Here is a 16632-nt window from a genome sequence, read left to right as displayed (position 1 = left end):
CAGTATTCCCGCGATAAGTGCCCCAAAATTTAACACCATGGTGGATTCCATCAAATAACAGTAATAAGAACAAGAAAGAGTCACACAGCAGTGAAGAGAAAAACCAAAAACGCTATAATTTATCTTTCAAACTTTATTTTATATAAACATATATATGTAAACGAGAATCTATTTTCAAACTTTATTTTTTAATTAACATATATATATGAACGATAAACTAATAAACTAAATTTATCAAAAATAATACAAAACAACATCTTCTCCATGGCCCGGCAGATCTCACACATGTCGCTGAGTCCTGAGTCATCAATGGCGGAGACCACATCAGCTTTTGGGGCCGCTAAGCCTGTGGAACTCAAGTGCGTGCCACGTGGTGGTAGGCCCCTGATGGCCATATGAGCTTCGGATGTCACAAACCCTGTGCATCTGAAGTCCACGACAAGGGGGTGGTAGGCCCCTGATGGCTATACAGATCAGGGTGCGACTAACCTTCTGCGCAACTTTTCAAAGACTCTTTATGGTTGAGACATGTAGAGCATCCGCCATCTAGTCAGCACCGACAATAAAGGATGTGACGTTGTCGATCTATTATATTTGCGTGGCCACATGGCCTGTGATGCATGTGCCGGATGGGTGTGCTGTGTGTGCAAACCTGCCCGTGAGATGTTGAGAACTAGACCACTGACCTGCACACCAACTGCAAGAATGCCTTCGACAGGTAGCTAGGTGGGGCCAATGTCGGAACGTAATCTGAGTGGTGTGGCGTGGCGTACGGCGGAACAGGGCAGGGATAGCTACAATGACACCGACGGCTCGTAGTACTGTGTCTGTGAGTCGAGCGGACGGGCCGCAGCTGTCCCTCTGCGAGCCTGGGTGTGAACTGTTCATAACTCACACTACATAAGCATTGAAAAACCATTTTGTGATTCAGTCCGTCAGCTGGCATTTGTCTGAGGCATTTGTGAAAACATATTGGAGTTCTTTCTGGGATAGATACCCCTTTGACGCTGCCTCTCCCCACATCAGCAGGTAACGCTCCCTCTTCCCACATTACCATCATACCCCCAACAATCTTCTTGGGCCTGGAAGTGTCCCTGTGCAGTTGGACAAAGAAGAATCTTAGTCATGTATAGATTTACATATAAAAAAAATTATTTAAAGAAAAGAACAACAAATGAGACTGAAGGGAGTCTGGTGCTGTGGTCGCTGCCACGAAGTTGGGGTCACTGCCATTCAGGACTCAGGACACAGTTACACATGTGGGATCGGCTTGTGTTAAAGAGGGTTAGTGGGACTACGTGTCGCCGGACTTGCATATCGAAATATGCCTCACTGATTGAAGGGAGTGTGGTGCTGTGGTTAGTGCCACGGACTTGGGGTCACTGTCATTCAGGACTCAGGACACAGTTACACATGTGGGATTGGCTTGTGTTAAAGAGGGTTAGTGGCACCAGAAGCATTGAGACTGTATGAGCCTGTGATGATGCTTGGTGTGGATGGGCCGTACTGGGAGCAATGTGTCTTGGCTATTGTACTGCGTCATGTGGAATCAGGACTCTATCTGAATTGGGAGGCCTGCTGACCGTAGTGTACGCCAGAGGTAGCAGTGAGCAATGGCCCACAGCCACGTGCATAAGTTGGTAGCCCAACCGGCGTGCATAGTGCAGGTTCAGTGGCACTACGTGTCGCCGGCCTTCCATATGCAAATACTCCTCACTAATCGAATGGAGTGCGGTGCTGTGGTCGCTGTCACAAAGTTCGGGTCACTGACGTTCAGGACTCAGGACACAATTACACATGTGGGATTGGCTTGTGTTGAACAGGGTTAGTGGCACCACATGCTGTTGGTCTTGCATATGGAAATATGCCTCACTGATCAGAGGGAGTCTGGTGCTGTTGTTGCTGCCAGGGACGTGGGGTGACTGCCATTCAGGACTCAGGACACAGTTACACATGTGGGATCGGCTTGTGTTATAGAGGGTTAGTGGGACTACGTGTCGCCGGCCTTGCATATGGAAATATGCCTCATTGATCAATGGGAGTCTGTTGCTGTGGTCGCTACCACGGAATTGGGGTGACTGCTATTCAGGACTCAGGACACAGTTAAACATAAGGGATTGGCTTGTGTTAAAGAGGGTTAATGCCACCACTTGTTGCCGGCCTTGCATATGGAAATATGCCTAACTGACCAAAGGGAGTATGCTGCTGTGGTCGCTGCCACGGACTTGGGGTCACTGCCATTCAGGACTCAGGACACAGTTACACATGTGGGATTGGCTTGTGTTGGACAGTGTTAGTTGGCACCACGTGTCCAAAATTCAAATTGCGAGGTCTGCTGCCCGCAGTGTCGACTGCTGAGTGCTCGTTTGTACTTGAAAATGAAATTGGTGATTGTACTAAAGCTATAAATGATATAAAATATGTTCAAGAAGAAAGGATACTAAAAAGATATTATGTAGATTTGAGTCCTGTAATAGTTACTTGCCTAGTGGACTCTGTAGTTAATGAATGAAGAAATAATTTTCATTGTGAGCCCTACTGAGTGCAGTGTGGGTGTATGATGAAAAGAAGAAATAAATATAGAATACATTGACAAAGTGTTGTATTTTCTGAGTACAATCTTGTTGTTAGAAATTAGCATTTAAAATTGGAATTGCAAGCTGTACTACCTGCAGTGTAGACTGCTATTCCATGTTAGTTTGCATTTGAAGATTAATTTGGTCATTGTAGTAAAGCTATAACTGATATAAAAAAAAAAGTTCTTCAGTGAGGATTCTAAAAGGATAATATGTAGGGTGTAGGACTGTAATAGTTACTTGCCTACTGGAGTCTGTAGTTGCATATGGAAATACCCCTCACTGATCAAAGGCAGTGTGGTGCTGTGGTCGCTGCCACAGACATGGGGTGACTGTTATTCAGGACACAGGACACAGTTACACATGTGGGATCGGCTTGTGTTGAACAGAGTTATTGTCACCATGTGTCGCTGCCGTTGCATATGGAAATATGCCTAACTAATCAGAGGGCGTATGCTGCTGTGGTTGCTGCCATGGACTTGGGATCACTGCCATTCAGGACTCAGGACACAGTTACACATGTGGGATTGTTGAACAGAGTTATTGGCAACAGGTGTCGCTGCCGTTGCATATGGAATTATGCCTAACCGATCGAAGGGAGTGTGGTGCTGTTGATGTCTCACAGAGTTGGGGTCACTGCCATTCAGGACTCAGGACACAGTTCCACATGTGGGATCGGCTTGTGTTGAAGACGGCTAGTGGCACCATTTGTCACCGGTCTTCCACAATGTAGGCCAGAGGTAGCGGTGAGCAAGGGCCCACAGCCACGTGCATACTTTGGTGGCCCCAGCGTCATGCATAGTGCAGGTTCAGTGGCACCACGTTTCGCCGGCCTTCCATATGGAAATACCCCTCACTGATCGAAGGGAGTCTAGTGCTGTGGTCGCTGCCATTCAGGACTCAGGACACAGTCACATATGTGGGATCGGCATTGTGTTGAACAGGGTTCGTTGGCACCATGTGTCACCAGGGTGAGGGCTGCCGCTGTGACTGACTCGTTGGTCTTCGCACAAGTGAACCACGCCTTGGTCCTGGCCTATTTATTCATACTCCTACGCTGGAGTGGCGTACTTTGGAGCAGCCCACTCCGCTTCCACTTGCAGGGGGGAACAACACAGCTACATGACCGAGATCTTCCCCACTGCCTGAGGTAGCATGGTTGCGTCCACTGTGCACTACACTACAAGTATCAATAGTATATCTCCACATAGAGAGGTTTGTTTTTGATGGTTGACTTGCCTCCTTCATATATAGTTGGTTGCCACATCTCCAAACATTCAGCTATTGTGTGGCTGTGGGGTATGGTGTTTTGGGAAGGTCCGTTGTCCTGTTTTGCGGTGCCTCGGTGGTAGTAGGGGGGGTGGTGCGGGGGGAGGTTCTGGTTGTGGTGGCGCTGGGTGTTGTGGCCTTGTTGGGTGTCAGAGCTGCATGATCAGTAGCTCTATCACGTGTTGGTCTTTAGATGTAGCTGTGAGTTGGGTCCAATTCACGGAGTAGATAGTCGACCTCCTTACCCCAGTTAAAGGTTGATGTTAATTTGTTACTGCTAACTCAGCTTATCGCCTGCTTTTTGGATCGCATTGCAGATTTGGCTGGTCATTGAAAATATGGGGAACTGGTGTTTTCGTGTTTTTTTGCACAGGAACGCCTACTTTGCATTTCATTAGCGTTAGTTGTGGCTCTCGTTTGTGGCAATTTTGTTGGCGTAAGGTGTAGATGGAAGAGTGGTGAGATTTGCAGTTTTCACCAAGTTGAGAATGGGATGATAATTAAAAAACAAAGAAAAAAAGATAGGTTTAATGAACATTATAATTAGAAATTAGCATTTAAAAAACCTTTGAAATTCACTGAAAACACCATAGGTTTCAGGCACGTTATAAGTAGAAATTAGCATTTAAAAAACCTTAGAAATTCACTGAAAAAACCATAGGTTTCAGGCACGTTATAGTTAGAAATTAGCATTTAGAAAACCTTTGAAATTCACTATATATATATGTGATTTTATTTAACAATCGTTTCTAGCAAACACTTCAACATGTTATTATTAACCAGGAACTGCAAGGTAATGTGGAGCTTCTAATAATGGCTTGTCAAGAAGAGGTCATCCTTTATACATTATGTGCAGGTATCAGTACATTTGGTTAAGTTGCTTGTGTAAACATTGTTATGCCGACCGCTAATAGGTATAACTACATACTGCATTTTGGAAATTTTAATGCTGTGTCACTTCAATAGAAATTGCACATTAATGTTGTACATGTAACTTTGACTAGATTACTTTGACCTATTAATAAAACTTTATTTCAATGCCAACATATCACCATATACCCACCTCAAAGCACCATATTGAAAGGTGGATGCCTGCCCGGGAACAATTGAAGCACTAAAACCTGCAATGCTGCATCAATGCAATGCAACAGTGGAAGGGGCACTACCCTTTCAGTGGAGAAATTGAGGCCCCTGAACAAACAACAAAATATTGCATCTTTTGTTCATCCCCATGTCTGGACTGGCCTTTTACTACATTGGGTATTTTCCTGGTGGGGTGGTTGATTTTAAAAAGAACAAGACCTGTGCTGGTTCTTCTGTCACATCTTCCATCTCTCTAGTAAAATTGCAACAAACACAGGGGGCTTCAAGACAGAGAGAGAGATAAAGAGGAAGGCAGATGGAGAGAAAGAGATCATAGAGGGAGTAGAGGAGCAGTAAGAAAGAGAATGGAGGGATTGAAAGAGAGCTAGAGCGAGGAGAGGGAAAGAAAAGAACAGAGTTGGTTTGATAATTTTTGCCAGGGCTGCTTTTAGTTCCCTAGTCTGGCCCTGTTCATTCCCCCTCCTCCTTTTATCAGCTTGCAAATAGAATTGAAAGATGAGAGAGCTGATCATTCAGACGTTACAAAAGGAGCTGTTTGGGTAACATGTCCTTGTGGTGTTTAATCACGCATTGCATGATGTTCGGGCTCCCAGGAGAGTAGAAATGGCTGCTGTTGTCAAAGACATGTTTTTGTTAGTAATTGTTACCAACTGCAAAGATTTTGCAGTCTTGGATGCAAAAGTACGCTTTTGCGGTGTGCCAGCAATGCATTAATGCTTAGTGAACCCCTGTGCTGCTCATCACTATGCTACACAAGAGCTACGTTTACCATTACATTGTGAATGTTTTTTTATGCACACATTTTTTTTGAAAGATTTTTTGAAGTTTGTGAAGAAGGTTTCTTAGACGGGGCAAGGTTTGAAACCTTAATGTTATTACTGTGACAATGGTGACTCAGTGTGATGGTTGTAGTTTACCTATGGGAGTGATGTAGATTTTAACTGAGTTTGTCCCTTTCCTATTATATAAAAAGATAAAGCAGTGCAAATTTGATATTGTGTGTTATTAAAAACAATCGCGCTCTGACCAGGGTTTCTTCAAATCTATATGACTGATTTAAAATGAATTATGAGTAAACATGTATGTTAATATTTTTAGCAGTGGTCCCCTAATCCTTTTTCACTCAGTCGTGTTAAAAACCACTATGTTAAACAGACGTGGGGAAAAATATTTGCTGCATTCCATATTTTGCAAACAATGAAATTGGGCAAAATTGTTTAGCACTGCCCATGCAACAGTAGACGTGTCCTGTAGTCTCCCATCACTCTACCAACAGCTAAGAAGTGTCTTGGAGGTGGGGAGTTCTGACATATGTAAAATGTGTACAGGACTATAGAAATTATTTCAAAATTAATCAATAAATACATTTTAAACAGTGCATTTCAAAAGTCGTTGATATTAAGAATATTTTGCTAAGTTGAAGAGATGGTATAGCAGACTCAAATTTTAAAATATTTAAAATATTTATGAAAACATTTAATTGACAAGGCACGCTGATATTTTGGTGTCCGATTTACAAGAGAACGATACAAGAGAATCCACACAATTAAATGCCACACAATACCACCACACAAAAATCCAAGCCACTTAATCCACTACACACAACACATTTAAACATCTCACAATAGCATGTCACACAATTGAAGTACACACACTTCCACTCTACATCATTCAACTCCATGTCACGTATTTACAAACCAATAAAATAAACTCCACATAATTCCACTCTGCTCAATGCTACACAATTCCACTTCACATACTGCCACTCTGCTACATATTGTACGCCACTCTGAGCGTTATAATTTCATTAATTCCCAAATGCATAATTACACTCCACAAAATAAATTCAACTTCTCTACCTGCCACATAATTCAACACCATAGCACCACTCCACACCATGCCATGTATTTCCACTCCACTGCATGCCACATAATTACACTCCAAACCATGCAACATAATTCCACACAATTCCACACCATAAAATGCAACACTACACAATTCAATACCATGCAATATAAACACACCCCACATCAATCCACTCTATGCCACATAGCAACAATACACATAAATACACTCCATACCATACCACGTAATTCCACAGAGCATAATTTCAGACAACACTGCACTTTTCCATGCCACACAGTTCAAATCCACAACACAATTCTACAACACACCAGACAGATCTAATCCACATCACAGAATTCCACATTATGCCACACAAAATTCCACAGCACACCATATAATTCATGCCACTCCACAATACACAATGCCATTCCACATAAATACACTCCATGACACACAATCTCACTCTACATGATTCCAGTACACTCAATACTATATAATAACTATCCACAAAATTCCACTGCACACCATGCCACAAGATTTCACTACACTGCACAATCCATGCTACACAATTCCACGCTACACAAATCCACGACAAGCAATACCACTCTACCCCACATATATCCACTCCATAATATATGTTTACAACACTAATAGCTCTTGGATTACCAAAACCTATTGGCTTGCTAGAACAGAGAAAATACTCTCACAAAAACGAGACCTATTAGCTTTTTTAAATGCTTCATTATTTTGTGCATTTAATCAAAATGTATGGAGTCTTTCAACAGGCCACTTTCCGTGTCTGTAGACCAAAACTGAAATGATTCTTCATTCTCAATTTTGGTGTTGTGGTACTTGTGGTATCAACAAATAATGTATTGGAAAACCCTATAGAAATAGTGTCAGAAAGAAAAATCACAAGATGTTGATTGATTAAAGGAGATTCATTATTTTATTGGTCTCTCCAGATTAGAACATTTTAGAAAATAATTGAAAAAGTCATTTGCATGACTTAGAAATGCTATACCACCTTTTATAATGCTTTTCCTGTGTCCCCCCTGGTGATATGAACAATCATATGAGTCTGAATCACATTGTCATGTTGTTGCCTGGAATGAATGTGCAACACGATGCACCAATCTTGGCACACATTCCTCCCTCCATTGTGGTCATCAAGACCAACATATACTGATGTTGCACCACCATGAGACGGATAGCTCTTAGCTCTTCCTTGATGGCATTAAGGCTGAGCTCAGTATTCTTCATCATTTTCATCATTTCCCATCTGGTTATTTGAAAACAGTGGACATTTGCTTTCATCTGCACTGTGAAGAAGGGTATGGACCCTCCAGCATTGACTTGTGTGCCAGAAAACAGTCTGAATTTTTCCAGAATGTCCTTGAACTGAGCCCAGACAAAAAAATCAGCACTTAATTTTCCTCAAGCCAAATGGAATATAGTTGTTCTCTTCTGTAGCAATCGTTGGTACAACTCTGACACATCTTCTCCAGGAATGACCAGGGTAGTGTTGCATATGGAGACCAGGGAGCAGAGGCCATGCCATCCGGTGACAAGCTAGGTTTAGGCAAATTCACTGCACTGCCAGTATGTATGCATCATTGTGGAGGTGCCCCATTGCATGTCCTGTACGTGCAGTATTGCACTACAGTTTTCATTAGTGCTGAGTGGCATTGTTCCTTTACCTCTAGACCACAAGGAATACAGTGTACGTTTCCATATAATTAGGGGTTGCCACTTCCTTTCCAGACACATTTACCTATGTATCTATTTCAGTGTCTCATATTTCCTTACAGGGGTTATCTATGTTGGTATTCAACCCTTCCCTACAAGACTCATTTCCTTTTGTGTCATTGAGGTGGATGTCACTACACTGGAACTCCATGTCTGACGTCCATTTGTTATTAATGAAAACTGCACCAGATATGCTAAGGGCCACCCTGGGACCAAAAACGAAACAGGAACAGATGTGTTTGTGCACTGGAGCTATGGATTAGCTCCCTTTACTTTGGAAACATTTGAAAGAGAGAAAGAGTTCAGTGTCCAACATTTTGATAAAGGTTTTAATTCTTGGACTTGCTCACTTGGGTCTATGTAAGGATTAAGGAAGTAGTTGCCTCAGAGATGGTGGGCCACTGTAAGGATGGTGCAAGTTTGTGGCTGGTTTGCAGATAAGAGCTGTTGCTGGTTTGTTGAGTTTTAGAAAATATTTTAATACTTATGTACCATCATGAGTCATTCTTGGGGTTTCCTGCGCCTTTGCTTTTTAGGGGTGTGCTTTTACATTCATACAACTAATTTTTGGTGGGCACCAGAAGATGTCCCAGATAAGGGTGTCTACATTTTTGGAGAAATAGGAAACAGGCTCCTGTATGGCAGACTCTAGTGCGTATTCTGGATTGACACAATGTACATCGGCAGTGAGTTTTCCGAATGCAAATAAAGGCTAAGAATTCCTAACGTTGTCTTACTAGTCGTTATTTTTTAGAAGTGTGTGGATGTGTGCACGCAGTGTATGTTCTGCATTGGGGGTTTGAATCTACTGCGTAGGTGAATTTTGTAATTGTCTTAAGGCATTGTCTCCCAAGAGATTTACCCCTCCCTGCTGTGATACTTGTTGGGCTGGGGACCCGGTTTGTTGTTGTTGGTGCAATGTTTTTGACCAATCACCTCTTCCCTGCTGTGGTGGTGCAATGGCTGTCTGACCTCCCTGCGGCTGAGCATACGGTGCATTCGGATTACCTTGTGCTTGGTTTTGAGGATAGGGATTTTTCAGAAAGTGATCCAGATTTATCTATCTCTGCTCATGATAAGTTTTAAGCGGCATCAAGCTGGTAGCTGCCAACCTCCTTAACATCTACCGCTGTAACTGGTGTGAAATCCTCTGGAGTTTTGCGGTTGAGCGTCCTTCAAGACTGGTGCCATTGTAGGCTAGAGGCCAACACGGCCCCATCAAAAGTGGTCATTTTCAATTTGTTTTGGACCAATTTGACAGTGTCTCTCTGTGTTTGCTCCTGCTTTTTTCTGTCCTTTTCCTGTTTCTTTCTATAATAGTGTAATATGTGGGCCTACAGGATTTGGTGTCTAACCCTACTGTGCTGTCCAATCTGCTTTGTATTTCTATGCGTAGCTCCTTTCTCTGTGCATTATTTGACTTATGGTCCTGGGGGATCGTATCGGTCCAAGAGTGGCCTGTCTCTTGTCCCCATCGTTCCCTCATTCTGTCTAGAAAATGTGTCAAGGTCTCCCCAGGGTTCATACTTTCTGCCATCAATTCCCCTACATCTGGGCAATCAGGGACTATTTCCCTCAAGGCCGTCCATATTGAGTGTCTGTATGAACTGAATGCAACCCCGACCTGCTCAGTGTTTATCAGCGCAACTGCTGGGATGCGGGCTCGTGTGAACACCTTATTAGTCTGCTCTCCAATGAGACTGCTTAGCAGTCTTTTGATATTGCCTATTGTTTGGTTTATTCCTGTGGTGTTCTTTTTGAAACAAGAGATGCACTTCTCCACCCAATCCATCAATGGCAACAGTTTGGTTCTGAGTCCTTCCTCATCCAAGGCACATAGATGGTCGCTGATGTGCAATTCTGTAGTAGCAGGTACATTTTTGCTTGGGGGCAGTGCTGTGGGTTTCTCTCTAATATAGTACTCGCATTTCTTTAGGCAATCCTGCATGTAGGGGAAGTTCCATTTGGAATCTCTCCCTTCATGCAGATACAGTCCTCCGCAATACTCATGTCCTCTGGTTCAAAAAATCCTTCCTTTAGTCTGGGTTTATTAAACTGGCCCTCCCTTTCGGTCCAGTGAGCTAACAGGTGGAAAAGGGGTTGCGTGAAGTTCTCACCTCCCTCTCTGATCTCTATCTCCCTTGGGGTCAGTTTGTCTATACAATGCGTTCAAGGGGAGCAGCGGAAGTCTTTGTTGCTAGTAAAGGTGCCCTGCTGCTTCTCCTATGTCCTAATTGAGTATGTGCCAGGCTACCTTGATCCCTTATCACCTGGTCGGGCCTCTCCTACGCTGATGATCTGGTGAGGGTCGGGCCCCAGGCACAAGAATTCCTTCTGCCTCTGACTCCGTTCCAAGTGATACTCTATACCTACCCCCATACTCCTCAGGTGAAGGGTGCACTGCTTTGTTCTCTCATTGAGTTCCCAGGGTGAGAGCTCTCTATCTCTCTCCAGCACTAATTCACACCTCTTCTCTAACTCCCACCTGGGTTGTCTCCTCCATTCTGAGCTTTGCGCTATTTTTCTGGGTACTAATTTGCCTTCAAACTCACTTTCTGTTGTCACTTCGGCTTCCTGAGTGTACCCTGCGGCTCCACCTTCTTTTTCTGATCCTCAAAGACTGGGCCCCTCTCTTTGCCCCCACTGGTTGTATTGCTATTCAATACTTCTATGAAACTCCCGTTCACCCGAGTGTGTTTGCCCAGGCAAGAGGGAGTGCATGTTCTCTGTGTCTCTGGAGCTCAATGGTTTGAGCATAATGGAAGGGGTTTGAGCTTCAGGGAGCTCTAGCACAGGACTAGGGGGATGCTGAGATTACCTGGGCCTGGGTGACTGTTGGCCTTCCTTGTCTGCACCTGGTAGTTTGTCGTTCCGTGAGGGGCCGACCCCTGTTCCCTCGACTGGTGGATTGATGTAACCTAATGTGGGGATGGCAGGCATCGGAGAGTGCATCTCCATTCCTACATATGGTGAGGGTTACTCACAGGTTGTAGGATAGAATTGTCTGTCTGGGCATCCTCAAAGACAGCCCATAATTCTCTCAGTGTGTCTCTCCTGGTCTTCTTTTGTCCTACATATTTGGTCCGAATGAGTGTTCACTTGTGTTTGATTATGTTGGTGTCGAGATTACCCACCCTCTGGCCAGGGGAACTCATGTGCCTTAGTGTATGCATGCCATTCGTGGCTAAACTTGCTACATTTTTTTATCAGTGTGGGGAATTTAGTTGGCATGTGTTTTAACCGTGACTCCATGATAGCTGGGAATATTTTCAGGGACTGATATGTTCTAGCTTTTCTGGATCAATTTATTATCAGATTCTACTCGGATCATTGGAGAAATTGATACACAGGGATTACTGGTTTTAACTACTTCTATGAGCTCAATATTATTTATACAGTTTCATTACAGGAGACATTAAACACAACAAAAAATGCAAATAAAGGATCACAATCTGAAAGAAAGTGCAATGGCTAGTTCCAAACACGTGAATTCAGAAAAACAGCAGATATGGAAAAAAGGACTGTATAGTCGTGCCTTCATAAGCACATTTAAAAAAAATAATCTTTATTTAATGATTTTCCATTCAATGTTACAGAAACAAGAGACAATAGAGACAAGATAAAGGTAATAGGTTGCACAGTAGGACATTGCAGGACTTGTTGAATGTTTGAAATATATTTCAATGATAAGCTGAGGAAGATGGTCAGGCAGGGATGATGAGGCATAGTTTGGGACATCACATGTCAGTGTCCTGGCTGGCGCTGTCTGAGCGAGGTGCACTGAGAGGTGGGAGTGGGGGAGCCTGGAGTCCATGTGAGGAGATACAGTCTAAGAGGCTGCAAAATATTTCTAACGTGAGCTGTAAGGAGCAGTAGAGAAAAATACTCCTCACTTTTCAGGCCACAGAGAGTCATACTGCAGAGCCAGGATTTAACGGTAGGAGGTATACAATTGCCCCAATGGAGAGCAATCTTCCTCTTGGCCAGGAGAGGTGCAAAAGCAGCAAATCTGAGAGTAATTGTGTCAATGGGGGAAACATTGCCTAGGAGATCCATAAATGCTGACGGATTGATAGGCATGGAAATCACCTTAGAGAGGACCTGGAATACTTCTGTCCAGTACGTAGCTACCAGTGGGTTGGTCCAGGCTAGATATTGAAAATCCACATCCAGGCCTCGGCATTTGGGGCACAGAGTGGATCTGGAAGGGTCAATATGGGCCAGCCTGCTGGGGGTACATTGACTCTGTGTATAAAGCAGAAATGCAGAAGTTTGTGTCAGTGGTTAGGGAAAACCAGTTTAATGTATGCGCATCTAAAAGCCCAATCCTTTAATGGGTGTCCCAGGTCCCTCTTCCAATGCCTCTGAACCCCATCTATATTGGCAAATTAAAGGGCTATGCATGCACGATAAAGCTTAGCAATGAGATGTGAACCACCTAGTTCTGATATAAAAAGATTGAGCAGAGTGAATTTCCTGGGGGCAAGCGGTAGGATGGAACACAGGAGCGCAGCGCACCATGGAGTTTATTGAGATTGAATCTATCCATGAAGGGGGTGTTGGTGTGTTTGGGGATTGGGATAGGAGATGTCCATACAGGAACACATAACCAAAGAAATGGAGGTCAAATTTATGTAGAGTGCGTTGGCTTGTTTTTCCATTGTGAGTGGGAGCCATGGGTTCAGGCGAAGGGGAAGACTCAGTTGTAGGAGAGTAGGATCTGCCTCTTATGCTTACCCCCACTTTTTTGCTGCTGTAACACTGTTTTTCGACTTTAGTCTGGCTGGGGCCCTGCTATTCAGGGACCCAGCTTAGCTGCTTCCTCTCTAATTTGATTCCATGTACTTTAGGTACACTCCAGATTGGATTCTGGGGTACCTTTGTGAGTCCCTAGTATATGGTATACTATGTACCCAGGGCATAGGTACCCCAGAGGCCTACCAGGGGCTGGAGCATTTATTATGCCACCCCTGGCAAGCCCTCAAAAATGACACCACAGGACTACTACTGCAGCCTGTGTAATGTGGTGCATGCACCCCTTACAGAGATATAGGTTCACTATATCTCACCTATCACTGCACATAGAAACCTATCAGTCACCCCTATGGTAAGCCTTATCAATCCTGAAAGCAGGGTGCTTGGTTATATGTGAGAGGGTGCCCAGGCATGATCTGAGCCCCTCTGCAGCCTTCAGAATCCATCCGCCGGGGTTGTCAGTAGTGCAGCCTGACCATATACTCTTAAGTGCATTATAACCCAACGGTAAATGCTAACTTTGGACTGGCTGCACGGAAACATGTTGTGTTTGGTGTCAAACACCTTGGAATCATACCCCGACACAAGTCACTGGTGTGGAAGAATGAGCCCACCCTTCTAGAGGGAGAGACATGACAGCACTGGTATACCCAGTACCAACTTAAAAGAGCCCTTGCATCACAAAATGGATGCTGCAGCCACAGACACGGGTCTGGCCTCCTGCTGCTGACCGAAACTCTGGCACAGAAGGTCTGGACAATAGGTTTCCTGTTGCAGGGAGGTGTAACCCCCTCCCAGACAGGCGGATGTGTATTGGGGCTGGGTGGGAGCACTCTCAGAGTGCTTTGAAGTAATGCACTCAGGGCACATTTGGTGACCCTGTGCATAGTCCAACTCAAACCAGTTCAGGGGCTTCAAGCCCCTGCTCTGGCATGAAACTGGACAAAGGAAATGGGTGTAGCCACCCCTCTTTCCAAACCCTCCCATAGGTGTGTCCCCTGATGTAGTCCAACCCCTATCTTTGGTATAAGTAAGGAACCCCTGGCAACAGCACTTTAGATATCCCTGGATGAAACTCTGCAACTGAATCCTGGAACTTTGATGCTCTACTCAAGATTAGAAGACTGAATAAAGCTCCCTTGGGGTTAAGGAGTGACTCCCCTACTTGGCAGGCAGCAACGAAGCAATTGCCGGTCTGCATCATCGTAGCTCCCACCGGACTCCGAAGTATCTGCAGCCCAGGAAGAGGATTTCCAGGCTTCTCAAAGGGTGACCCGAGTCTCCAGCAAAGTTGAGACCTGCAGCCCTTGTGAGTAATGTGGAACCAGAACTCCTGGTCACCGTGCACATTTGCAAGGACATTGACTTCCCAATGTCTCTTGAAGTCGTGCTTTGGGTTACTTGTAGCCCAATCCCCGAGCACTATCTGCACCGAAGATTGTGGGACTACACTCCCCGAGTGTTTCGTGAGACCGCTTCTTGCATTTCAGCTTGAGGCTCCTTTGCCATCCCTGGTCTGTCGACTGGTGGGTCCCTGTGAAGGCAACTTTGATTTTCCTTGGGCTTCCCTGGTTACTCCAGATGTGTCCTGACTCCCCATCACATGGTGAGTCCCTCAGACCTTGCTGGTCTGCACCAAAGCACCTTTCTCCTTTTTGCATGAGTTGCTGTTGCCAAGGCTTGTTGTGTCCAATCCGGGCACTGACGCTGCAGCACTCGGCATCCTTTGTGGAACAGCTGGAATCCAGTTCCTGGTTGTCCTTGACGTCTCCTGGTTCTCGTGGCTGAAGAGTCAAGCTTCACCTTCTTCACCTAAAATCACCCGACATCAGTGGGCATTCACCTATCGTGCCGCTGGTCAGACCCAGACTCTGTCCCCTCTGCTTTCATGTTCTTCTCGACTTCGATCCAGGCTTGGATCTCTTTGGACACTTCGCATCTTCCCGGCAGTAGCACTTCTTCACCAGTTCCCATTGAAAACAACGATGCGACCCGACACCATTTGACACCTATGCACCCGGCTTCCTTGGTTGAGGTAACTTGAGTACTCAGGTGCTCCCGTGGGTGTTGAACCTAGAACTTCCTAAGTCCAAAAGGGTTTGGTCCTAGTTCATCTCTAAGTGTCCCTGATCTTTAAAAATCTAACCGCGACTTTCCCCCTAGAAACTAACGGGAGCTCGCGGTTGTGTTCTCACACTGCACACGGCCCCCGTGGGTCCCTGTGTCACTACATTGGGTGGTTCCTTGGGGTCCCAGCGATTCTACAGGCTCTAGGCCTTGTGGCTAGTTAAGTCGTGGTTCTTATACCACTATTTTAGTATATGGTTTGGCTCGCCCCGAGGGCCTAACGTGTATTTGTGCCATTTTACTGTAATATTTGAAATGTAACTTATGTGTTTGGACCTCTAGCCTCATAAAGGACTATGAGGGTATGTTTAGAAATAAATATATATATTTTATATATATACCTGGTGTGGTTGTCTTTTATTTAGCCATTCAAGAGATTATAGACTGGTATAACAAGCTGCTTTACATTTCTTCAAGACTTAGAAGGCTGCTCTCCATAGCTACCACTAGGATAGCTTTCAATAAAGCTGTCTTTAACCTAATAAGGGGTTGTTTGGACTGGTGCAGGGTGCCCACTATTACTAGTGGACAGCATATACAAGGCCACCTTCTCACATTGGTGTGCAGCGTGTGGGATTCCAGCTTGCTATTGTTTTACCAGATAATCTCAATTGAGTGACTAACTAAAAACCTCTAAAGGTACCTGAGGTACATATAATATAAGCTTTAGAATACAGTGAGTTCTACTGAACTTAGAGTTGTGTGTTAAGGGCTTGGCACACCCTTTCTAAAACTTAAGAGAGTTTAGTAGGCCACACTAGAGTAGGTAGTGCAATACACCACACCTCACTAGTAACGTCTTCAAGGCCAGGAACCAGTGGGTCCCTGCCAGAAGCCAATGGGCTTCTTCCATACAAGTATGATAACCTCCCATTCTTGGAATTGAGAGCATTATGCAGTACTAGGAGACTGAAAACAGGCAAACCTCCAACCACCCAACACCTCATAGAGGTACACAGGCTGGATGATCTCAGAAGACCTATAGGGTCTGAAGGGGTAGACAGAGTGTGTGGAGCAGCAGCTGAAGAAGGGCCTAGGGGTGAAATTCCCCATGACCTGGCCTCTAATGCTGACCAGGAAGATGGCAATTATCTTGACCTGAATAATCCAGCTCCCCGGAAGATGAGGGGGAGGCCCACAATGGTCCCCTCTTTTTCCCTTCTGGAAGAGTTGGTGGTGGGCCTAGAAGGTCTAGATCTCCCTCAGT

Source organism: Triturus cristatus, chromosome 6 (genome assembly GCF_964204655.1).
Source record: "Triturus cristatus chromosome 6, aTriCri1.1, whole genome shotgun sequence".
Taxonomy (NCBI): Eukaryota; Metazoa; Chordata; class Amphibia; order Caudata; family Salamandridae; genus Triturus; species Triturus cristatus.
The sequence above is the reverse complement of the archived record's forward strand: the minus strand, read 5'-3'. Positions refer to the sequence as shown.